Source organism: Azolla caroliniana, unplaced genomic scaffold (genome assembly GCF_043228905.1).
Source record: "Azolla caroliniana isolate FFs.n. ecotype wild unplaced genomic scaffold, voAzoCaro1.0.p SCAF_12, whole genome shotgun sequence".
In the NCBI taxonomy this organism is placed as follows: Eukaryota; Viridiplantae; Streptophyta; class Polypodiopsida; order Salviniales; family Salviniaceae; genus Azolla; species Azolla caroliniana.
In genome coordinates this window covers 15083836-15107351 of record NW_028230447.1, presented here as the reverse complement: position 1 = coordinate 15107351, position 23516 = coordinate 15083836, and the positions used below count along the sequence as shown (strand labels likewise).

The 23516-nt window shown below is 38.1% G+C and overlaps 29 non-coding genes across 29 annotated transcripts; all 29 read right to left on the bottom strand.

Moving 5' to 3' along the window:
- Positions 1-259: 259 nt before the first annotated feature.
- On the bottom strand, positions 260-333 carry TRNAV-AAC (transfer RNA valine (anticodon AAC)). Its single transcript has one exon. It is a non-coding gene; the product is annotated as a tRNA-Val (tRNA).
- A 197-nt stretch (positions 334-530) lies between these two features.
- Positions 531-602, bottom strand: TRNAP-AGG (transfer RNA proline (anticodon AGG)). Its single transcript has one exon. It is a non-coding gene; the product is annotated as a tRNA-Pro (tRNA).
- A 907-nt stretch (positions 603-1509) lies between these two features.
- TRNAV-CAC (transfer RNA valine (anticodon CAC)) lies at positions 1510-1583 on the bottom strand. The gene has a single exon. It is a non-coding gene; the product is annotated as a tRNA-Val (tRNA).
- Positions 1584-2727: 1144 nt separating this feature from the next.
- TRNAV-CAC (transfer RNA valine (anticodon CAC)) lies at positions 2728-2801 on the bottom strand. The gene has a single exon. It is a non-coding gene; the product is annotated as a tRNA-Val (tRNA).
- Positions 2802-3553: 752 nt separating this feature from the next.
- Positions 3554-3627, bottom strand: TRNAV-AAC (transfer RNA valine (anticodon AAC)). Its single transcript has one exon. It is a non-coding gene; the product is annotated as a tRNA-Val (tRNA).
- Positions 3628-3824: 197 nt separating this feature from the next.
- TRNAP-AGG (transfer RNA proline (anticodon AGG)) lies at positions 3825-3896 on the bottom strand. Its single transcript has one exon. It is a non-coding gene; the product is annotated as a tRNA-Pro (tRNA).
- A 907-nt stretch (positions 3897-4803) lies between these two features.
- Positions 4804-4877, bottom strand: TRNAV-CAC (transfer RNA valine (anticodon CAC)). Its single transcript has one exon. It is a non-coding gene; the product is annotated as a tRNA-Val (tRNA).
- A 1144-nt stretch (positions 4878-6021) lies between these two features.
- On the bottom strand, positions 6022-6095 carry TRNAV-CAC (transfer RNA valine (anticodon CAC)). Its single transcript has one exon. It is a non-coding gene; the product is annotated as a tRNA-Val (tRNA).
- A 752-nt stretch (positions 6096-6847) lies between these two features.
- TRNAV-AAC (transfer RNA valine (anticodon AAC)) lies at positions 6848-6921 on the bottom strand. Its single transcript has one exon. It is a non-coding gene; the product is annotated as a tRNA-Val (tRNA).
- Positions 6922-7118: 197 nt separating this feature from the next.
- On the bottom strand, positions 7119-7190 carry TRNAP-AGG (transfer RNA proline (anticodon AGG)). Its single transcript has one exon. It is a non-coding gene; the product is annotated as a tRNA-Pro (tRNA).
- Positions 7191-8097: 907 nt separating this feature from the next.
- Positions 8098-8171, bottom strand: TRNAV-CAC (transfer RNA valine (anticodon CAC)). The gene has a single exon. It is a non-coding gene; the product is annotated as a tRNA-Val (tRNA).
- Positions 8172-9315: 1144 nt separating this feature from the next.
- On the bottom strand, positions 9316-9389 carry TRNAV-CAC (transfer RNA valine (anticodon CAC)). Its single transcript has one exon. It is a non-coding gene; the product is annotated as a tRNA-Val (tRNA).
- A 752-nt stretch (positions 9390-10141) lies between these two features.
- Positions 10142-10215, bottom strand: TRNAV-AAC (transfer RNA valine (anticodon AAC)). Its single transcript has one exon. It is a non-coding gene; the product is annotated as a tRNA-Val (tRNA).
- Positions 10216-10412: 197 nt separating this feature from the next.
- TRNAP-AGG (transfer RNA proline (anticodon AGG)) lies at positions 10413-10484 on the bottom strand. Its single transcript has one exon. It is a non-coding gene; the product is annotated as a tRNA-Pro (tRNA).
- A 907-nt stretch (positions 10485-11391) lies between these two features.
- On the bottom strand, positions 11392-11465 carry TRNAV-CAC (transfer RNA valine (anticodon CAC)). The gene has a single exon. It is a non-coding gene; the product is annotated as a tRNA-Val (tRNA).
- A 1144-nt stretch (positions 11466-12609) lies between these two features.
- On the bottom strand, positions 12610-12683 carry TRNAV-CAC (transfer RNA valine (anticodon CAC)). Its single transcript has one exon. It is a non-coding gene; the product is annotated as a tRNA-Val (tRNA).
- Positions 12684-13435: 752 nt separating this feature from the next.
- On the bottom strand, positions 13436-13509 carry TRNAV-AAC (transfer RNA valine (anticodon AAC)). The gene has a single exon. It is a non-coding gene; the product is annotated as a tRNA-Val (tRNA).
- Positions 13510-13706: 197 nt separating this feature from the next.
- On the bottom strand, positions 13707-13778 carry TRNAP-AGG (transfer RNA proline (anticodon AGG)). Its single transcript has one exon. It is a non-coding gene; the product is annotated as a tRNA-Pro (tRNA).
- A 907-nt stretch (positions 13779-14685) lies between these two features.
- On the bottom strand, positions 14686-14759 carry TRNAV-CAC (transfer RNA valine (anticodon CAC)). Its single transcript has one exon. It is a non-coding gene; the product is annotated as a tRNA-Val (tRNA).
- A 1144-nt stretch (positions 14760-15903) lies between these two features.
- Positions 15904-15977, bottom strand: TRNAV-CAC (transfer RNA valine (anticodon CAC)). Its single transcript has one exon. It is a non-coding gene; the product is annotated as a tRNA-Val (tRNA).
- Positions 15978-16729: 752 nt separating this feature from the next.
- TRNAV-AAC (transfer RNA valine (anticodon AAC)) lies at positions 16730-16803 on the bottom strand. The gene has a single exon. It is a non-coding gene; the product is annotated as a tRNA-Val (tRNA).
- Positions 16804-17000: 197 nt separating this feature from the next.
- Positions 17001-17072, bottom strand: TRNAP-AGG (transfer RNA proline (anticodon AGG)). The gene has a single exon. It is a non-coding gene; the product is annotated as a tRNA-Pro (tRNA).
- Positions 17073-17979: 907 nt separating this feature from the next.
- On the bottom strand, positions 17980-18053 carry TRNAV-CAC (transfer RNA valine (anticodon CAC)). Its single transcript has one exon. It is a non-coding gene; the product is annotated as a tRNA-Val (tRNA).
- A 1144-nt stretch (positions 18054-19197) lies between these two features.
- TRNAV-CAC (transfer RNA valine (anticodon CAC)) lies at positions 19198-19271 on the bottom strand. The gene has a single exon. It is a non-coding gene; the product is annotated as a tRNA-Val (tRNA).
- Positions 19272-20023: 752 nt separating this feature from the next.
- TRNAV-AAC (transfer RNA valine (anticodon AAC)) lies at positions 20024-20097 on the bottom strand. The gene has a single exon. It is a non-coding gene; the product is annotated as a tRNA-Val (tRNA).
- Positions 20098-20294: 197 nt separating this feature from the next.
- Positions 20295-20366, bottom strand: TRNAP-AGG (transfer RNA proline (anticodon AGG)). The gene has a single exon. It is a non-coding gene; the product is annotated as a tRNA-Pro (tRNA).
- A 907-nt stretch (positions 20367-21273) lies between these two features.
- TRNAV-CAC (transfer RNA valine (anticodon CAC)) lies at positions 21274-21347 on the bottom strand. Its single transcript has one exon. It is a non-coding gene; the product is annotated as a tRNA-Val (tRNA).
- A 1144-nt stretch (positions 21348-22491) lies between these two features.
- On the bottom strand, positions 22492-22565 carry TRNAV-CAC (transfer RNA valine (anticodon CAC)). Its single transcript has one exon. It is a non-coding gene; the product is annotated as a tRNA-Val (tRNA).
- Positions 22566-23317: 752 nt separating this feature from the next.
- On the bottom strand, positions 23318-23391 carry TRNAV-AAC (transfer RNA valine (anticodon AAC)). The gene has a single exon. It is a non-coding gene; the product is annotated as a tRNA-Val (tRNA).
- Between the last annotated feature and the right edge of the window lie 125 nt (positions 23392-23516).

Below are 23516 nucleotides of genomic sequence, written 5' to 3'. Positions count from 1 at the left end.
AATCTGGGTTTGTTTCATCGGTCTCTAATTCGATACTGTCGGCATGCTAGAGTCATGTGATCACGAAATACGCAAAAATCGCATAAACTTGGTCACACAATGCATGTTAGAGTGAATACCAACTAGGTTAATTCACGTAAAGCATGTCAGATATGCAGTGAAGGCTGGATCCTCTTATTGAATGAGGTTTGTGAAGTACATCGATGATTTTCATATTCCAAAACCGCTAAACGACGACTCTTGTTTGAGAAACAAAGGTTGGCTTCGTCCGGGCTCGAACCGGAGACCTTCAGTGTGTTAGACTGACGTGATCACCAACTACACCACGAAACCTTGTTGCATGACAACAACGAGTGCACGTCTCAAATTAAGAAAGTAGAACAACGTATAGTAAGAAAATTCAAGATCCTTCGTAACATGATCACAAACTACACCGTGACACCACGTTGGTGCGCCAACATGTAGAAATACAATTGTGAACATTGTAAATATGTTGAATTGTCGACATTATTGTTACTATAATTGTATGAGGGGCATTTCGAGAATTGAACTCGAGACCTCTCGCACCCTAAGCGAGAATCATACCACTAGACCAAATGCCCTCGAAGGATACAAAGAAAAGGTCATCCATAGAGGTTTTGGTGAAGAATTGAATTAGATGCCAATCTCAATTATTACCCCTACATGTTTTTGGAAAAACAAACGAATCTGTTTATTATGAACTTTACTACCGTAAGTGTGATTATCCCTATTATTAATAGTGGGAGCTCCCAAATAGACCCGAGGACCACGTCCATACTGAGCGAGAATCATACGACTAGAGCAAATTACCTTACGAAAGTAGTATATTCTTAAGAGGTAGAATAAATGTCGTGACGAGGGTGCGATCGCAATGATAAGATATGCACTTATCAACTAAATTACGTGGTCGTATTAAAGCGGAGGTAATCCAAGAATTGAACGCACTACCACTCACACCGTATCCATGAATCACACGATAATTGTAAATGCGTTAGACGAAAGAGAACATCAAACATGTCAAAATTCTATGTGTACAATATTTCTTGTAAAAAGGAAATGTCAAAACAAGAAGAAAATAAATCTCACATGCTATGATTGAATAAGTAATATTAAATGCACTGTCAAAAAATTGGTATAGAAATTGGATCATTCTATATGGTGTACATATAGATGTGAAGGGTTATTTTGGATAATTGAAAAACTAATTAGGATTTAGGGTCCTCTGTTGTAAATCTGGGTTTGTTTCATCGTTCTGTAATTCGAGACTGCCGGGATATTAGCGTCATGCGATCACAAAATAGGTAAAATCGCATAAACTAGGTCACACGGTGCATGTTTGAGTGAATGCCAACTAGGTTAATTCACGTCAAGCAGGTCTAATAAGTAGTGAAGGCTGGATCCTCTTCTTAAATGAGGTTTGTGGGGTGAATCCCTTATTTCAATATTCCAAAACCACTAAACGATGATTGTTGTTTGAGAAACATAGATTGGTTTCGTCCGGGCTCAAACCGGAGACCTTCATTGTGTGAGACTAACGTGATCACCAACTACACCACAAAACCTTAATGTATGACAACAACGAGAAATAACGTCACAAATCAAGAAAACAACGTACTGTAGCATAACTCAAGTTGGTCCGTCGCATGGTCACAAACTACACCGCGGCACCATGTTGCAATACATGTTGATGCGCCAGCATGTAGAAATACAATTGTGAACGTTGTAAATTTGTTGAATTATCAACATTATTCTTCGTATAATTGTTACGAGGGGCATACCGAGAATTGAACTCGGCATCTATCGCACCCTCAGAGGGAATCATACCACTAGAACAAATGCCCTCGAAAGTCTAGATGAAGGTTTTGGTGAAGAATTGATTTAGATGCGAATCTGAATTATTACCCTTACTTATTTTTGGAGAAACAAACAAATCTGTTTATTATCAACTCTACTACCGTAAGTGTGGTTATCCCTATTATTAATAGTGGGCATTCCGAGAGGACCACTTTCACATTGAACGAGAATCAGACGATTAGAACAAATTACCTTACAAAAGTAGTGAATTCTAAAGAGGCCGAAGAAATTTGTTGATGAGGGTGCGTGCGCAATGATAAGATATGCACTTATCAACTAAATTACGTGTCGTATTAAAGCGGAGGCAATGCAAGAATTGAACGCACTACCTCTCGCACCGTATCCATGAATCACACGATAATTCTAAATGCGTTAAAGGATAGCGGACATCAAGCGGAAAATATTTCTTGTAAGAAGGAAATGTCAAACCAAGAAGAAAATAAATCTCACGTAGTATAATTGAATAAGCAATATTAAATGCATTCTCACAAAATTGGTATGGAAATTGTATCATTGTATATGGTGTATATATAGACGTGAAGGGTTATTTTGGAAAATTGAAGGACTAACTAGGATTTAGGGTCCTCTGTTGTAAATCTAGGTTTGTTTCATCGGTCTCGAATTCGAGACTGTCGGCATGTAAGAGTCATGTGATCACGAAGTAGCAAAAATCGCATAAACTAGATCACACAATGAATGTTAGAGTGAATGCCAACCATGTCAATTCACGTAAAGCAGGTCACATATGTACAGAAGGCTCGATCCTCTTTTTAAACGGGGTTTGTGGACTGAATCGCTTATTTCAATATTCCAAAACCACTAAAAGATGACTCTTGTTTGAGGAACATAGGTTGGCTTCGTCCGGGCTCGAACCGGAGACCTTCAGTGTGTGAGACTGACGTGATCACCAACTACACCACGAAACCCTAATGTATGACATCAACGAGAATAACGTCACAAATCAAGAAAACAACGTACTGTAGGGTAACTCAAGTTGGTCCGTCACATGGTCACAAACTACCCCGCGGCACCATGTTGCAATACATGTTGATGCGCCAACATGTAGAAATACAATTGTGAACATTGTAGATTTGTTGAATTATCAACATTATTCTTCGTATAATTGTTATGAGGGGCATACCGAGAATTGAACTCGGCATCTATCGCACCCTCAAATGTGTTAGAGGAAAGCGAACATCAAACTTGTCAAGCTTCTAAGTATACAATATTTCTTGTAAAAAGGAAATGTCAAAACAAGAAGAAAATAAATCTTACATAGTTTAATTGAATAAGTAATATTAAATGCACTCTCACAAAATTGGTATGGAAATTGTATCATTGTATATGGTGTATATGTAGTTGCGAAGGGTTATTTTAGATAATTAAAAGACTAACTAGGATTTAGGATCCTCTATTGTAAATCTGGGTTTGTTTCATCGGTCTCTAATTCGATACTGTCGGCATGCTAGAGTCATGTGATCACGAAATACGCAAAAATCGCATAAACTTGGTCACACAATGCATGTTAGAGTGAATACCAACTAGGTTAATTCACGTAAAGCATGTCAGATATGCAGTGAAGGCTGGATCCTCTTATTGAATGAGGTTTGTGAAGTACATCGATGATTTTCATATTCCAAAACCGCTAAACGACGACTCTTGTTTGAGAAACAAAGGTTGGCTTCGTCCGGGCTCGAACCGGAGACCTTCAGTGTGTTAGACTGACGTGATCACCAACTACACCACGAAACCTTGTTGCATGACAACAACGAGTGCACGTCTCAAATTAAGAAAGTAGAACAACGTATAGTAAGAAAATTCAAGATCCTTCGTAACATGATCACAAACTACACCGTGACACCACGTTGGTGCGCCAACATGTAGAAATACAATTGTGAACATTGTAAATATGTTGAATTGTCGACATTATTGTTACTATAATTGTATGAGGGGCATTTCGAGAATTGAACTCGAGACCTCTCGCACCCTAAGCGAGAATCATACCACTAGACCAAATGCCCTCGAAGGATACAAAGAAAAGGTCATCCATAGAGGTTTTGGTGAAGAATTGAATTAGATGCCAATCTCAATTATTACCCCTACATGTTTTTGGAAAAACAAACGAATCTGTTTATTATGAACTTTACTACCGTAAGTGTGATTATCCCTATTATTAATAGTGGGAGCTCCCAAATAGACCCGAGGACCACGTCCATACTGAGCGAGAATCATACGACTAGAGCAAATTACCTTACGAAAGTAGTATATTCTTAAGAGGTAGAATAAATGTCGTGACGAGGGTGCGATCGCAATGATAAGATATGCACTTATCAACTAAATTACGTGGTCGTATTAAAGCGGAGGTAATCCAAGAATTGAACGCACTACCACTCACACCGTATCCATGAATCACACGATAATTGTAAATGCGTTAGACGAAAGAGAACATCAAACATGTCAAAATTCTATGTGTACAATATTTCTTGTAAAAAGGAAATGTCAAAACAAGAAGAAAATAAATCTCACATGCTATGATTGAATAAGTAATATTAAATGCACTGTCAAAAAATTGGTATAGAAATTGGATCATTCTATATGGTGTACATATAGATGTGAAGGGTTATTTTGGATAATTGAAAAACTAATTAGGATTTAGGGTCCTCTGTTGTAAATCTGGGTTTGTTTCATCGTTCTGTAATTCGAGACTGCCGGGATATTAGCGTCATGCGATCACAAAATAGGTAAAATCGCATAAACTAGGTCACACGGTGCATGTTTGAGTGAATGCCAACTAGGTTAATTCACGTCAAGCAGGTCTAATAAGTAGTGAAGGCTGGATCCTCTTCTTAAATGAGGTTTGTGGGGTGAATCCCTTATTTCAATATTCCAAAACCACTAAACGATGATTGTTGTTTGAGAAACATAGATTGGTTTCGTCCGGGCTCAAACCGGAGACCTTCATTGTGTGAGACTAACGTGATCACCAACTACACCACAAAACCTTAATGTATGACAACAACGAGAAATAACGTCACAAATCAAGAAAACAACGTACTGTAGCATAACTCAAGTTGGTCCGTCGCATGGTCACAAACTACACCGCGGCACCATGTTGCAATACATGTTGATGCGCCAGCATGTAGAAATACAATTGTGAACGTTGTAAATTTGTTGAATTATCAACATTATTCTTCGTATAATTGTTACGAGGGGCATACCGAGAATTGAACTCGGCATCTATCGCACCCTCAGAGGGAATCATACCACTAGAACAAATGCCCTCGAAAGTCTAGATGAAGGTTTTGGTGAAGAATTGATTTAGATGCGAATCTGAATTATTACCCTTACTTATTTTTGGAGAAACAAACAAATCTGTTTATTATCAACTCTACTACCGTAAGTGTGGTTATCCCTATTATTAATAGTGGGCATTCCGAGAGGACCACTTTCACATTGAACGAGAATCAGACGATTAGAACAAATTACCTTACAAAAGTAGTGAATTCTAAAGAGGCCGAAGAAATTTGTTGATGAGGGTGCGTGCGCAATGATAAGATATGCACTTATCAACTAAATTACGTGTCGTATTAAAGCGGAGGCAATGCAAGAATTGAACGCACTACCTCTCGCACCGTATCCATGAATCACACGATAATTCTAAATGCGTTAAAGGATAGCGGACATCAAGCGGAAAATATTTCTTGTAAGAAGGAAATGTCAAACCAAGAAGAAAATAAATCTCACGTAGTATAATTGAATAAGCAATATTAAATGCATTCTCACAAAATTGGTATGGAAATTGTATCATTGTATATGGTGTATATATAGACGTGAAGGGTTATTTTGGAAAATTGAAGGACTAACTAGGATTTAGGGTCCTCTGTTGTAAATCTAGGTTTGTTTCATCGGTCTCGAATTCGAGACTGTCGGCATGTAAGAGTCATGTGATCACGAAGTAGCAAAAATCGCATAAACTAGATCACACAATGAATGTTAGAGTGAATGCCAACCATGTCAATTCACGTAAAGCAGGTCACATATGTACAGAAGGCTCGATCCTCTTTTTAAACGGGGTTTGTGGACTGAATCGCTTATTTCAATATTCCAAAACCACTAAAAGATGACTCTTGTTTGAGGAACATAGGTTGGCTTCGTCCGGGCTCGAACCGGAGACCTTCAGTGTGTGAGACTGACGTGATCACCAACTACACCACGAAACCCTAATGTATGACATCAACGAGAATAACGTCACAAATCAAGAAAACAACGTACTGTAGGGTAACTCAAGTTGGTCCGTCACATGGTCACAAACTACCCCGCGGCACCATGTTGCAATACATGTTGATGCGCCAACATGTAGAAATACAATTGTGAACATTGTAGATTTGTTGAATTATCAACATTATTCTTCGTATAATTGTTATGAGGGGCATACCGAGAATTGAACTCGGCATCTATCGCACCCTCAAATGTGTTAGAGGAAAGCGAACATCAAACTTGTCAAGCTTCTAAGTATACAATATTTCTTGTAAAAAGGAAATGTCAAAACAAGAAGAAAATAAATCTTACATAGTTTAATTGAATAAGTAATATTAAATGCACTCTCACAAAATTGGTATGGAAATTGTATCATTGTATATGGTGTATATGTAGTTGCGAAGGGTTATTTTAGATAATTAAAAGACTAACTAGGATTTAGGATCCTCTATTGTAAATCTGGGTTTGTTTCATCGGTCTCTAATTCGATACTGTCGGCATGCTAGAGTCATGTGATCACGAAATACGCAAAAATCGCATAAACTTGGTCACACAATGCATGTTAGAGTGAATACCAACTAGGTTAATTCACGTAAAGCATGTCAGATATGCAGTGAAGGCTGGATCCTCTTATTGAATGAGGTTTGTGAAGTACATCGATGATTTTCATATTCCAAAACCGCTAAACGACGACTCTTGTTTGAGAAACAAAGGTTGGCTTCGTCCGGGCTCGAACCGGAGACCTTCAGTGTGTTAGACTGACGTGATCACCAACTACACCACGAAACCTTGTTGCATGACAACAACGAGTGCACGTCTCAAATTAAGAAAGTAGAACAACGTATAGTAAGAAAATTCAAGATCCTTCGTAACATGATCACAAACTACACCGTGACACCACGTTGGTGCGCCAACATGTAGAAATACAATTGTGAACATTGTAAATATGTTGAATTGTCGACATTATTGTTACTATAATTGTATGAGGGGCATTTCGAGAATTGAACTCGAGACCTCTCGCACCCTAAGCGAGAATCATACCACTAGACCAAATGCCCTCGAAGGATACAAAGAAAAGGTCATCCATAGAGGTTTTGGTGAAGAATTGAATTAGATGCCAATCTCAATTATTACCCCTACATGTTTTTGGAAAAACAAACGAATCTGTTTATTATGAACTTTACTACCGTAAGTGTGATTATCCCTATTATTAATAGTGGGAGCTCCCAAATAGACCCGAGGACCACGTCCATACTGAGCGAGAATCATACGACTAGAGCAAATTACCTTACGAAAGTAGTATATTCTTAAGAGGTAGAATAAATGTCGTGACGAGGGTGCGATCGCAATGATAAGATATGCACTTATCAACTAAATTACGTGGTCGTATTAAAGCGGAGGTAATCCAAGAATTGAACGCACTACCACTCACACCGTATCCATGAATCACACGATAATTGTAAATGCGTTAGACGAAAGAGAACATCAAACATGTCAAAATTCTATGTGTACAATATTTCTTGTAAAAAGGAAATGTCAAAACAAGAAGAAAATAAATCTCACATGCTATGATTGAATAAGTAATATTAAATGCACTGTCAAAAAATTGGTATAGAAATTGGATCATTCTATATGGTGTACATATAGATGTGAAGGGTTATTTTGGATAATTGAAAAACTAATTAGGATTTAGGGTCCTCTGTTGTAAATCTGGGTTTGTTTCATCGTTCTGTAATTCGAGACTGCCGGGATATTAGCGTCATGCGATCACAAAATAGGTAAAATCGCATAAACTAGGTCACACGGTGCATGTTTGAGTGAATGCCAACTAGGTTAATTCACGTCAAGCAGGTCTAATAAGTAGTGAAGGCTGGATCCTCTTCTTAAATGAGGTTTGTGGGGTGAATCCCTTATTTCAATATTCCAAAACCACTAAACGATGATTGTTGTTTGAGAAACATAGATTGGTTTCGTCCGGGCTCAAACCGGAGACCTTCATTGTGTGAGACTAACGTGATCACCAACTACACCACAAAACCTTAATGTATGACAACAACGAGAAATAACGTCACAAATCAAGAAAACAACGTACTGTAGCATAACTCAAGTTGGTCCGTCGCATGGTCACAAACTACACCGCGGCACCATGTTGCAATACATGTTGATGCGCCAGCATGTAGAAATACAATTGTGAACGTTGTAAATTTGTTGAATTATCAACATTATTCTTCGTATAATTGTTACGAGGGGCATACCGAGAATTGAACTCGGCATCTATCGCACCCTCAGAGGGAATCATACCACTAGAACAAATGCCCTCGAAAGTCTAGATGAAGGTTTTGGTGAAGAATTGATTTAGATGCGAATCTGAATTATTACCCTTACTTATTTTTGGAGAAACAAACAAATCTGTTTATTATCAACTCTACTACCGTAAGTGTGGTTATCCCTATTATTAATAGTGGGCATTCCGAGAGGACCACTTTCACATTGAACGAGAATCAGACGATTAGAACAAATTACCTTACAAAAGTAGTGAATTCTAAAGAGGCCGAAGAAATTTGTTGATGAGGGTGCGTGCGCAATGATAAGATATGCACTTATCAACTAAATTACGTGTCGTATTAAAGCGGAGGCAATGCAAGAATTGAACGCACTACCTCTCGCACCGTATCCATGAATCACACGATAATTCTAAATGCGTTAAAGGATAGCGGACATCAAGCGGAAAATATTTCTTGTAAGAAGGAAATGTCAAACCAAGAAGAAAATAAATCTCACGTAGTATAATTGAATAAGCAATATTAAATGCATTCTCACAAAATTGGTATGGAAATTGTATCATTGTATATGGTGTATATATAGACGTGAAGGGTTATTTTGGAAAATTGAAGGACTAACTAGGATTTAGGGTCCTCTGTTGTAAATCTAGGTTTGTTTCATCGGTCTCGAATTCGAGACTGTCGGCATGTAAGAGTCATGTGATCACGAAGTAGCAAAAATCGCATAAACTAGATCACACAATGAATGTTAGAGTGAATGCCAACCATGTCAATTCACGTAAAGCAGGTCACATATGTACAGAAGGCTCGATCCTCTTTTTAAACGGGGTTTGTGGACTGAATCGCTTATTTCAATATTCCAAAACCACTAAAAGATGACTCTTGTTTGAGGAACATAGGTTGGCTTCGTCCGGGCTCGAACCGGAGACCTTCAGTGTGTGAGACTGACGTGATCACCAACTACACCACGAAACCCTAATGTATGACATCAACGAGAATAACGTCACAAATCAAGAAAACAACGTACTGTAGGGTAACTCAAGTTGGTCCGTCACATGGTCACAAACTACCCCGCGGCACCATGTTGCAATACATGTTGATGCGCCAACATGTAGAAATACAATTGTGAACATTGTAGATTTGTTGAATTATCAACATTATTCTTCGTATAATTGTTATGAGGGGCATACCGAGAATTGAACTCGGCATCTATCGCACCCTCAAATGTGTTAGAGGAAAGCGAACATCAAACTTGTCAAGCTTCTAAGTATACAATATTTCTTGTAAAAAGGAAATGTCAAAACAAGAAGAAAATAAATCTTACATAGTTTAATTGAATAAGTAATATTAAATGCACTCTCACAAAATTGGTATGGAAATTGTATCATTGTATATGGTGTATATGTAATTGCGAAGGGTTATTTTAGATAATTAAAAGACTAACTAGGATTTAGGATCCTCTATTGTAAATCTGGGTTTGTTTCATCGGTCTCTAATTCGATACTGTCGGCATGCTAGAGTCATGTGATCACGAAATACGCAAAAATCGCATAAACTTGGTCACACAATGCATGTTAGAGTGAATACCAACTAGGTTAATTCACGTAAAGCATGTCAGATATGCAGTGAAGGCTGGATCCTCTTATTGAATGAGGTTTGTGAAGTACATCGATGATTTTCATATTCCAAAACCGCTAAACGACGACTCTTATTTGAGAAACAAAGGTTGGCTTCGTCCGGGCTCGAACCGGAGACCTTCAGTGTGTTAGACTGACGTGATCACCAACTACACCACGAAACCTTGTTGCATGACAACAACGAGTGCACGTCTCAAATTAAGAAAGTAGAACAACGTATAGTAAGAAAATTCAAGATCCTTCGTAACATGATCACAAACTACACCGTGACACCACGTTGGTGCGCCAACATGTAGAAATACAATTGTGAACATTGTAAATATGTTGAATTGTCGACATTATTGTTACTATAATTGTATGAGGGGCATTTCGAGAATTGAACTCGAGACCTCTCGCACCCTAAGCGAGAATCATACCACTAGACCAAATGCCCTCGAAGGATACAAAGAAAAGGTCATCCATAGAGGTTTTGGTGAAGAATTGAATTAGATGCCAATCTCAATTATTACCCCTACATGTTTTTGGAAAAACAAACGAATCTGTTTATTATGAACTTTACTACCGTAAGTGTGATTATCCCTATTATTAATAGTGGGAGCTCCCAAATAGACCTGAGGACCACGTCCATACTGAGCGAGAATCATACGACTAGAGCAAATTACCTTACGAAAGTAGTATATTCTTAAGAGGTAGAATAAATGTCGTGACGAGGGTGCGATCGCAATGATAAGATATGCACTTATCAACTAAATTACGTGGTCGTATTAAAGCGGAGGTAATCCAAGAATTGAACGCACTACCACTCACACCGTATCCATGAATCACACGATAATTGTAAATGCGTTAGACGAAAGAGAACATCAAACATGTCAAAATTCTATGTGTACAATATTTCTTGTAAAAAGGAAATGTCAAAACAAGAAGAAAATAAATCTCACATGCTATGATTGAATAAGTAATATTAAATGCACTGTCAAAAAATTGGTATAGAAATTGGATCATTCTATATGGTGTACATATAGATGTGAAGGGTTATTTTGGATAATTGAAAAACTAATTAGGATTTAGGGTCCTCTGTTGTAAATCTGGGTTTGTTTCATCGTTCTGTAATTCGAGACTGCCGGGATATTAGCGTCATGCGATCACAAAATAGGTAAAATCGCATAAACTAGGTCACACGGTGCATGTTTGAGTGAATGCCAACTAGGTTAATTCACGTCAAGCAGGTCTAATAAGTAGTGAAGGCTGGATCCTCTTCTTAAATGAGGTTTGTGGGGTGAATCCCTTATTTCAATATTCCAAAACCACTAAACGATGATTGTTGTTTGAGAAACATAGATTGGTTTCGTCCGGGCTCAAACCGGAGACCTTCATTGTGTGAGACTAACGTGATCACCAACTACACCACAAAACCTTAATGTATGACAACAACGAGAAATAACGTCACAAATCAAGAAAACAACGTACTGTAGCATAACTCAAGTTGGTCCGTCGCATGGTCACAAACTACACCGCGGCACCATGTTGCAATACATGTTGATGCGCCAGCATGTAGAAATACAATTGTGAACGTTGTAAATTTGTTGAATTATCAACATTATTCTTCGTATAATTGTTACGAGGGGCATACCGAGAATTGAACTCGGCATCTATCGCACCCTCAGAGGGAATCATACCACTAGAACAAATGCCCTCGAAAGTCTAGATGAAGGTTTTGGTGAAGAATTGATTTAGATGCGAATCTGAATTATTACCCTTACTTATTTTTGGAGAAACAAACAAATCTGTTTATTATCAACTCTACTACCGTAAGTGTGGTTATCCCTATTATTAATAGTGGGCATTCCGAGAGGACCACTTTCACATTGAACGAGAATCAGACGATTAGAACAAATTACCTTACAAAAGTAGTGAATTCTAAAGAGGCCGAAGAAATTTGTTGATGAGGGTGCGTGCGCAATGATAAGATATGCACTTATCAACTAAATTACGTGTCGTATTAAAGCGGAGGCAATGCAAGAATTGAACGCACTACCTCTCGCACCGTATCCATGAATCACACGATAATTCTAAATGCGTTAAAGGATAGCGGACATCAAGCGGAAAATATTTCTTGTAAGAAGGAAATGTCAAACCAAGAAGAAAATAAATCTCACGTAGTATAATTGAATAAGCAATATTAAATGCATTCTCACAAAATTGGTATGGAAATTGTATCATTGTATATGGTGTATATATAGACGTGAAGGGTTATTTTGGAAAATTGAAGGACTAACTAGGATTTAGGGTCCTCTGTTGTAAATCTAGGTTTGTTTCATCGGTCTCGAATTCGAGACTGTCGGCATGTAAGAGTCATGTGATCACGAAGTAGCAAAAATCGCATAAACTAGATCACACAATGAATGTTAGAGTGAATGCCAACCATGTCAATTCACGTAAAGCAGGTCACATATGTACAGAAGGCTCGATCCTCTTTTTAAACGGGGTTTGTGGACTGAATCGCTTATTTCAATATTCCAAAACCACTAAAAGATGACTCTTGTTTGAGGAACATAGGTTGGCTTCGTCCGGGCTCGAACCGGAGACCTTCAGTGTGTGAGACTGACGTGATCACCAACTACACCACGAAACCCTAATGTATGACATCAACGAGAATAACGTCACAAATCAAGAAAACAACGTACTGTAGGGTAACTCAAGTTGGTCCGTCACATGGTCACAAACTACCCCGCGGCACCATGTTGCAATACATGTTGATGCGCCAACATGTAGAAATACAATTGTGAACATTGTAGATTTGTTGAATTATCAACATTATTCTTCGTATAATTGTTATGAGGGGCATACCGAGAATTGAACTCGGCATCTATCGCACCCTCAAATGTGTTAGAGGAAAGCGAACATCAAACTTGTCAAGCTTCTAAGTATACAATATTTCTTGTAAAAAGGAAATGTCAAAACAAGAAGAAAATAAATCTTACATAGTTTAATTGAATAAGTAATATTAAATGCACTCTCACAAAATTGGTATGGAAATTGTATCATTGTATATGGTGTATATGTAGTTGCGAAGGGTTATTTTAGATAATTAAAAGACTAACTAGGATTTAGGATCCTCTATTGTAAATCTGGGTTTGTTTCATCGGTCTCTAATTCGATACTGCCGGCATGCTAGAGTCATGTGATCACGAAATACGCAAAAATCGCATAAACTTGGTCACACAATGCATGTTAGAGTGAATACCAACTAGGTTAATTCACGTAAAGCATGTCAGATATGCAGTGAAGGCTGGATCCTCTTATTGAATGAGGTTTGTGAAGTACATCGATGATTTTCATATTCCAAAACCGCTAAACGACGACTCTTGTTTGAGAAACAAAGGTTGGCTTCGTCCGGGCTCGAACCGGAGACCTTCAGTGTGTTAGACTGACGTGATCACCAACTACACCACGAAACCTTGTTGCATGACACCAACGAGTGCACGTCTCAAATTAAGAAAGTAGAACAACGTATAGTAAGAAAATTCAAGATCCTTCGTAACATGATCACAAACTACACCGTGACACCACGTTGGTGCGCCAACATGTAGAAATACAATTGTGAACATTGTAAATATGTTGAATTGTCGACATTATTGTTACTATAATTGTATGAGGGGCATTTCGAGAATTGAACTCGAGACCTCTCGCACCCTAAGCGAGAATCATACCACTAGACCAAATGCCCTCGAAGGATACAAAGAAAAGGTCATCCATAGAGGTTTTGGTGAAGAATTGAATTAGATGCCAATCTCAATTATTACCCCTACATGTTTTTGGAAAAACAAACGAATCTGTTTATTATGAACTTTACTACCGTAAGTGTGATTATCCCTATTATTAATAGTGGGAGCTCCCAAATAGACCTGAGGACCACGTCCATACTGAGCGAGAATCATACGACTAGAGCAAATTACCTTACGAAAGTAGTATATTCTTAAGAGGTAGAATAAATGTCGTGACGAGGGTGCGATCGCAATGATAAGATATGCACTTATCAACTAAATTACGTGGTCGTATTAAAGCGGAGGTAATCCAAGAATTGAACGCACTACCACTCACACCGTATCCATGAATCACACGATAATTGTAAATGCGTTAGACGAAAGAGAACATCAAACATGTCAAAATTCTATGTGTACAATATTTCTTGTAAAAAGGAAATGTCAAAACAAGAAGAAAATAAATCTCACATGCTATGATTGAATAAGTAATATTAAATGCACTGTCAAAAAATTGGTATAGAAATTGGATCATTCTATATGGTGTACATATAGATGTGAAGGGTTATTTTGGATAATTGAAAAACTAATTAGGATTTAGGGTCCTCTGTTGTAAATCTGGGTTTGTTTCATCGTTCTGTAATTCGAGACTGCCGGGATATTAGCGTCATGCGATCACAAAATAGGTAAAATCGCATAAACTAGGTCACACGGTGCATGTTTGAGTGAATGCCAACTAGGTTAATTCACGTCAAGCAGGTCTAATAAGTAGTGAAGGCTGGATCCTCTTCTTAAATGAGGTTTGTGGGGTGAATCCCTTATTTCAATATTCCAAAACCACTAAACGATGATTGTTGTTTGAGAAACATAGATTGGTTTCGTCCGGGCTCAAACCGGAGACCTTCATTGTGTGAGACTAACGTGATCACCAACTACACCACAAAACCTTAATGTATGACAACAACGAGAAATAACGTCACAAATCAAGAAAACAACGTACTGTAGCATAACTCAAGTTGGTCCGTCGCATGGTCACAAACTACACCGCGGCACCATGTTGCAATACATGTTGATGCGCCAGCATGTAGAAATACAATTGTGAACGTTGTAAATTTGTTGAATTATCAACATTATTCTTCGTATAATTGTTACGAGGGGCATACCGAGAATTGAACTCGGCATCTATCGCACCCTCAGCGGGAATCATACCACTAGAACAAATGCCCTCGAAAGTCTAGATGAAGGTTTTGGTGAAGAATTGATTTAGATGCGAATCTGAATTATTACCCTTACTTATTTTTGGAGAAACAAACAAATCTGTTTATTATCAACTCTACTACCGTAAGTGTGGTTATCCCTATTATTAATAGTGGGCATTCCGAGAGGACCACTTTCACATTGAACGAGAATCAGACGATTAGAACAAATTACCTTACAAAAGTAGTGAATTCTAAAGAGGCCGAAGAAATTTGTTGATGAGGGTGCGTGCGCAATGATAAGATATGCACTTATCAACTAAATTACGTGTCGTATTAAAGCGGAGGCAATGCAAGAATTGAACGCACTACCTCTCGCACCGTATCCATGAATCACACGATAATTCTAAATGCGTTAAAGGATAGCGGACATCAAGCGGAAAATATTTCTTGTAAGAAGGAAATGTCAAACCAAGAAGAAAATAAATCTCACGTAGTATAATTGAATAAGCAATATTAAATGCATTCTCACAAAATTGGTATGGAAATTGTATCATTGTATATGGTGTATATATAGACGTGAAGGGTTATTTTGGAAAATTGAAGGACTAACTAGGATTTAGGGTCCTCTGTTGTAAATCTAGGTTTGTTTCATCGGTCTCGAATTCGAGACTGTCGGCATGTAAGAGTCATGTGATCACGAAGTAGCAAAAATCGCATAAACTAGATCACACAATGAATGTTAGAGTGAATGCCAACCATGTCAATTCACGTAAAGCAGGTCACATATGTACAGAAGGCTCGATCCTCTTTTTAAACGGGGTTTGTGGACTGAATCGCTTATTTCAATATTCCAAAACCACTAAAAGATGACTCTTGTTTGAGGAACATAGGTTGGCTTCGTCCGGGCTCGAACCGGAGACCTTCAGTGTGTGAGACTGACGTGATCACCAACTACACCACGAAACCCTAATGTATGACATCAACGAGAATAACGTCACAAATCAAGAAAACAACGTACTGTAGGGTAACTCAAGTTGGTCCGTCACATGGTCACAAACTACCCCGCGGCACCATGTTGCAATACATGTTGATGCGCCAACATGTAGAAATACAATTGTGAACATTGTAGATTTGTTGAATTATCAACATTATTCTTCGTATAATTGTTATGAGGGGCATACCGAGAATTGAACTCGGCATCTATCGCACCCTCAAATGTGTTAGAGGAAAGCGAACATCAAACTTGTCAAGCTTCTAAGTATACAATATTTCTTGTAAAAAGGAAATGTCAAAACAAGAAGAAAATAAATCTTACATAGTTTAATTGAATAAGTAATATTAAATGCACTCTCACAAAATTGGTATGGAAATTGTATCATTGTATATGGTGTATATGTAGTTGCGAAGGGTTATTTTAGATAATTAAAAGACTAACTAGGATTTAGGATCCTCTATTGTAAATCTGGGTTTGTTTCATCGGTCTCTAATTCGATACTGCCGGCATGCTAGAGTCATGTGATCACGAAATACGCAAAAATCGCATAAACTTGGTCACACAATGCATGTTAGAGTGAATACCAACTAGGTTAATTCACGTAAAGCATGTCAGATATGCAGTGAAGGCTGGATCCTCTTATTGAATGAGGTTTGTGAAGTACATCGATGATTTTCATATTCCAAAACCGCTAAACGACGACTCTTGTTTGAGAAACAAAGGTTGGCTTCGTCCGGGCTCGAACCGGAGACCTTCAGTGTGTTAGACTGACGTGATCACCAACTACACCACGAAACCTTGTTGCATGACAACAACGAGTGCACGTCTCAAATTAAGAAAGTAGAACAACGTATAGTAAGAAAATTCAAGATCCTTCGTAACATGATCACAAACTACACCGTGACACCACGTTGGTGCGCCAACATGTAGAAATACAATTGTGAACATTGTAAATATGTTGAATTGTCGACATTATTGTTACTATAATTGTATGAGGGGCATTTCGAGAATTGAACTCGAGACCTCTCGCACCCTAAGCGAGAATCATACCACTAGACCAAATGCCCTCGAAGGATACAAAGAAAAGGTCATCCATAGAGGTTTTGGTGAAGAATTGAATTAGATGCCAATCTCAATTATTACCCCTACATGTTTTTGGAAAAACAAACGAATCTGTTTATTATGAACTTTACTACCGTAAGTGTGATTATCCCTATTATTAATAGTGGGAGCTCCCAAATAGACCCGAGGACCACGTCCATACTGAGCGAGAATCATACGACTAGAGCAAATTACCTTACGAAAGTAGTATATTCTTAAGAGGTAGAATAAATGTCGTGACGAGGGTGCGATCGCAATGATAAGATATGCACTTATCAACTAAATTACGTGGTCGTATTAAAGCGGAGGTAATCCAAGAATTGAACGCACTACCACTCACACCGTATCCATGAATCACACGATAATTGTAAATGCGTTAGACGAAAGAGAACATCAAACATGTCAAAATTCTATGTGTACAATATTTCTTGTAAAAAGGAAATGTCAAAACAAGAAGAAAATAAATCTCACATGCTATGATTGAATAAGTAATATTAAATGCACTGTCAAAAAATTGGTATAGAAATTGGATCATTCTATATGGTGTACATATAGATGTGAAGGGTTATTTTGGATAATTGAAAAACTAATTAGGATTTAGGGTCCTCTGTTGTAAATCTGGGTTTGTTTCATCGTTCTGTAATTCGAGACTGCCGGGATATTAGCGTCATGCGATCACAAAATAGGTAAAATCGCATAAACTAGGTCACACGGTGCATGTTTGAGTGAATGCCAACTAGGTTAATTCACGTCAAGCAGGTCTAATAAGTAGTGAAGGCTGGATCCTCTTCTTAAATGAGGTTTGTGGGGTGAATCCCTTATTTCAATATTCCAAAACCACTAAACGATGATTGTTGTTTGAGAAACATAGATTGGTTTCGTCCGGGCTCAAACCGGAGACCTTCATTGTGTGAGACTAACGTGATCACCAACTACACCACAAAACCTTAATGTATGACAACAACGAGAAATAACGTCACAAATCAAGAAAACAACGTACTGTAGCATAACTCAAGTTGGTCCGTCGCATGGTCACAAACTACACCGCGGCACCATGTTGCAATACATGTTGATGCGCCAGCATGTAGAAATACAATTGTGAACGTTGTAAATTTGTTGAATTATCAACATTATTCTTCGTATAATTGTTACGAGGGGCATACCGAGAATTGAACTCGGCATCTATCGCACCCTCAGCGGGAATCATACCACTAGAACAAATGCCCTCGAAAGTCTAGATGAAGGTTTTGGTGAAGAATTGATTTAGATGCGAATCTGAATTATTACCCTTACTTATTTTTGGAGAAACAAACAAATCTGTTTATTATCAACTCTACTACCGTAAGTGTGGTTATCCCTATTATTAATAGTGGGCATTCCGAGAGGACCACTTTCACATTGAACGAGAATCAGACGATTAGAACAAATTACCTTACAAAAGTAGTGAATTCTAAAGAGGCCGAAGAAATTTGTTGATGAGGGTGCGTGCGCAATGATAAGATATGCACTTATCAACTAAATTACGTGTCGTATTAAAGCGGAGGCAATGCAAGAATTGAACGCACTACCTCTCGCACCGTATCCATGAATCACACGATAATTCTAAATGCGTTAAAGGATAGCGGACATCAAGCGGAAAATATTTCTTGTAAGAAGGAAATGTCAAACCAAGAAGAAAATAAATCTCACGTAGTATAATTGAATAAGCAATATTAAATGCATTCTCACAAAATTGGTATGGAAATTGTATCATTGTATATGGTGTATATATAGACGTGAAGGGTTATTTTGGAAAATTGAAGGACTAACTAGGATTTAGGGTCCTCTGTTGTAAATCTAGGTTTGTTTCATCGGTCTCGAATTCGAGACTGTCGGCATGTAAGAGTCATGTGATCACGAAGTAGCAAAAATCGCATAAACTAGATCACACAATGAATGTTAGAGTGAATGCCAACCATGTCAATTCACGTAAAGCAGGTCACATATGTACAGAAGGCTCGATCCTCTTTTTAAACGGGGTTTGTGGACTGAATCGCTTATTTCAATATTCCAAAACCACTAAAAGATGACTCTTGTTTGAGGAACATAGGTTGGCTTCGTCCGGGCTCGAACCGGAGACCTTCAGTGTGTGAGACTGACGTGATCACCAACTACACCACGAAACCCTAATGTATGACATCAACGAGAATAACGTCACAAATCAAGAAAACAACGTACTGTAGGGTAACTCAAGTTGGTCCGTCACATGGTCACAAACTACCCCGCGGCACCATGTTGCAATACATGTTGATGCGCCAACATGTAGAAATACAATTGTGAACATTGTAGATTTGTTGAATTATCAACATTATTCTTCGTATAATTGTTATGAGGGGCATACCGAGAATTGAACTCGGCATCTATCGCACCCTCAAATGTGTTAGAGGAAAGCGAACATCAAACTTGTCAAGCTTCTAAGTATACAATATTTCTTGTAAAAAGGAAATGTCAAAACAAGAAGAAAATAAATCTTACATAGTTTAATTGAATAAGTAATATTAAATGCACTCTCACAAAATTGGTATGGAAATTGTATCATTGTATATGGTGTATATGTAGTTGCGAAGGGTTATTTTAGATAATTAAAAGACTAACTAGGATTTAGGATCCTCTATTGTAAATCTGGGTTTGTTTCATCGGTCTCTAATTCGATACTGCCGGCATGCTAGAGTCATGTGATCACGAAATACGCAAAAATCGCATAAACTTGGTCACACAATGCATGTTAGAGTGAATACCAACTAGGTTAATTCACGTAAAGCATGTCAGATATGCAGTGAAGGCTGGATCCTCTTATTGAATGAGGTTTGTGAAGTACATCGATGATTTTCATATTCCAAAACCGCTAAACGACGACTCTTGTTTGAGAAACAAAGGTTGGCTTCGTCCGGGCTCGAACCGGAGACCTTCAGTGTGTTAGACTGACGTGATCACCAACTACACCACGAAACCTTGTTGCATGACAACAACGAGTGCACGTCTCAAATTAAGAAAGTAGAACAACGTATAGTAAGAAAATTCAAGATCCTTCGTAACATGATCACAAACTACACCGTGACACCACGTTGGTGCGCCAACATGTAGAAATACAATTGTGAACATTGTAAATATGTTGAATTGTCGACATTATTGTTACTATAATTGTATGAGGGGCATTTCGAGAATTGAACTCGAGACCTCTCGCACCCTAAGCGAGAATCATACCACTAGACCAAATGCCCTCGAAGGATACAAAGAAAAGGTCATCCATAGAGGTTTTGGTGAAGAATTGAATTAGATGCCAATCTCAATTATTACCCCTACATGTTTTTGGAAAAACAAACGAATCTGTTTATTATGAACTTTACTACCGTAAGTGTGATTATCCCTATTATTAATAGTGGGAGCTCCCAAATAGACCTGAGGACCACGTCCATACTGAGCGAGAATCATACGACTAGAGCAAATTACCTTACGAAAGTAGTATATTCTTAAGAGGTAGAATAAATGTCGTGACGAGGGTGCGATCGCAATGATAAGATATGCACTTATCAACTAAATTACGTGGTCGTATTAAAGCGGAGGTAATCCAAGAATTGAACGCACTACCACTCACACCGTATCCATGAATCACACGATAATTGTAAATGCGTTAGACGAAAGAGAACATCAAACATGTCAAAATTCTATGTGTACAATATTTCTTGTAAAAAGGAAATGTCAAAACAAGAAGAAAATAAATCTCACATGCTATGATTGAATAAGTAATATTAAATGCACTGTCAAAAAATTGGTATAGAAATTGGATCATTCTATATGGTGTACATATAGATGTGAAGGGTTATTTTGGATAATTGAAAAACTAATTAGGATTTAGGGTCCTCTGTTGTAAATCTGGGTTTGTTTCATCGTTCTGTAATTCGAGACTGCCGGGATATTAGCGTCATGCGATCACAAAATAGGTAAAATCGCATAAACTAGGTCACACGGTGCATGTTTGAGTGAATGCCAACTAGGTTAATTCACGTCAAGCAGGTCTAATAAGTAGTGAAGGCTGGATCCTCTTCTTAAATGAGGTTTGTGGGGTGAATCCCTTATTTCAATATTCCAAAACCACTAAACGATGATTGTTGTTTGAGAAACATAGATTGGTTTCGTCCGGGCTCAAACCGGAGACCTTCATTGTGTGAGACTAACGTGATCACCAACTACACCACAAAACCTTAATGTATGACAACAACGAGAAATAACGTCACAAATCAAGAAAACAACGTACTGTAGCATAACTCAAGTTGGTCCGTCGCATGGTCACAAACTACACCGCGGCACCATGTTGCAATACATGTTGATGCGCCAGCATGTAGAAATACAATTGTGAACGTTGTAAATTTGTTGAATTATCAACGTTATTCTTCGTATAATTGTTACGAGGGGCATACCGAGAATTGAACTCGGCATCTATCGCACCCTCAGAGGGAATCATACCACTAGAACAAATGCCCTCGAAAGTCTAGATGAAGGTTTTGGTGAAGAATTGATTTAGATGCGAATCTGAATTATTACCCTTACTTATTTTTGGAGAAACAAACAAATCTGTTTATTATCAACTCTACTACCGTAAGTGTGGTTATCCCTATTATTAATAGTGGGCATTCCGAGAGGACCACTTTCACATTGAACGAGAATCAGACGATTAGAACAAATTACCTTACAAAAGTAGTGAATTCTAAAGAGGCCGAAGAAATTTGTTGATGAGGGTGCGTGCGCAATGATAAGATATGCACTTATCAACTAAATTACGTGTCGTATTAAAGCGGAGGCAATGCAAGAATTGAACGCACTACCTCTCGCACCGTATCCATGAATCACACGATAATTCTAAATGCGTTAAAGGATAGCGGACATCAAGCGGAAAATATTTCTTGTAAGAAGGAAATGTCAAACCAAGAAGAAAATAAATCTCACGTAGTATAATTGAATAAGCAATATTAAATGCATTCTCACAAAATTGGTATGGAAATTGTATCATTGTATATGGTGTATATATAGACGTGAAGGGTTATTTTGGAAAATTGAAGGACTAACTAGGATTTAGGGTCCTCTGTTGTAAATCTAGGTTTGTTTCATCGGTCTCGAATTCGAGACTGTCGGCATGTAAGAGTCATGTGATCACGAAGTAGCAAAAATCGCATAAACTAGATCACACAATGAATGTTAGAGTGAATGCCAACCATGTCAATTCACGTAAAGCAGGTCACATATGTACAGAAGGCTCGATCCTCTTTTTAAACGGGGTTTGTGGACTGAATCGCTTATTTCAATATTCCAAAACCACTAAAAGATGACTCTTGTTTGAGGAACATAGGTTGGCTTCGTCCGGGCTCGAACCGGAGACCTTCAGTGTGTGAGACTGACGTGATCACCAACTACACCACGAAACCCTAATGTATGACATCAACGAGAATAACGTCACAAATCAAGAAAACAACGTACTGTAGGGTAACTCAAGTTGGTCCGTCACATGGTCACAAACTACCCCGCGGCACCATGTTGCAATACATGTTGATGCGCCAACATGTAGAAATACAATTGTGAACATTGTAGATTTGTTGAATTATCAACATTATTCTTCGTATAATTGTTATGAGGGGCATACCGAGAATTGAACTCGGCATCTATCGCACCCTCAAATGTGTTAGAGGAAAGCGAACATCAAACTTGTCAAACTTCTAAGTATACAATATTTCTTGTAAAAAGGAAATGTCAAAACAAGAAGAAAATAAATCTTACATAGTTTAATTGAATAAGTAATATTAAATGCACTCTCACAAAATTGGTATGGAAATTGTATCATTGTATATGGTGTATATGTAGTTGCGAAGGGTTATTTTAGATAATTAAAAGACTAACTAGGATTTAGGATCCTCTATTGTAAATCTGGGTTTGTTTCATCGGTCTCTAATTCGATACTGTCGGCATGCTAGAGTCATGTGATCACGAAATACGCAAAAATCGCATAAACTTGGTCACACAATGCATGTTAGAGTGAATACCAACTAGGTTAATTCACGTAAAGCATGTCAGATATGCAGTGAAGGCTGGATCCTCTTATTGAATGAGGTTTGTGAAGTACATCGATGATTTTCATATTCCAAAACCGCTAAACGACGACTCTTGTTTGAGAAACAAAGGTTGGCTTCGTCCGGGCTCGAACCGGAGACCTTCAGTGTGTTAGACTGACGTGATCACCAACTACACCACGAAACCTTGTTGCATGACAACAACGAGTGCACGTCTCAAATTAAGAAAGTAGAACAACGTATAGTAAGAAAATTCAAGATCCTTCGTAACATGATCACAAACTACACCGTGACACCACGTTGGTGCGCCAA